Genomic DNA, 470 nt, shown 5'->3' on the forward strand with positions numbered 1-470 from the left:
ACATTAAACAAATTATGACATAAAAACCTTATTTTTTCCATCGAACACATTCTTGAAAAAAGTGAACAGTATTGTTTCCACAGTTAAATTATTTTGACTTTTATCTTCTATATGGTTTTGAAAGCTTTCAAATTAACCATCGAATTGAAACATGTCATTTTAATGTTTTTAGTCGTATACTTAAGGAAAACTTACATTTTTTTAATTTAAAGTCGTTTTAAAAAAAATCAAAATATAACATATACGAAAATTCTAACATATAAGAAAAATATAACATATAAGGTGTCCTCATTTTTGTATTTTAAAGTCGTTTAAAAAAAAATATAACATATAATGTTTCCTCATTTTTGTATAAAGTCATTTTAAAAAATTTAAAATATAACATATAAGAAAAAACTAATTTTTTATTATATGGTTAATGTTATTGTTTAATTTTTTTTAATAATATAAATTTAAACAAAAATGAAGAA

General features: G+C 18.9%; 1 protein-coding gene across 1 annotated transcript in view; it reads left to right on the forward strand.

Annotated features, from left to right (window-relative positions):
- LOC106334238 (disease resistance protein RPS6-like) overlaps nucleotides 1-470 on the forward strand; it is a 12975-nt gene that overhangs the window by 11557 nt on the left and 948 nt on the right. The window lies entirely within an intron of this gene.

The sequence above is a fragment of the Brassica oleracea genome, chromosome C3 (genome assembly GCF_000695525.1).
Source record: "Brassica oleracea var. oleracea cultivar TO1000 chromosome C3, BOL, whole genome shotgun sequence".
In the NCBI taxonomy this organism is placed as follows: Eukaryota; Viridiplantae; Streptophyta; class Magnoliopsida; order Brassicales; family Brassicaceae; genus Brassica; species Brassica oleracea.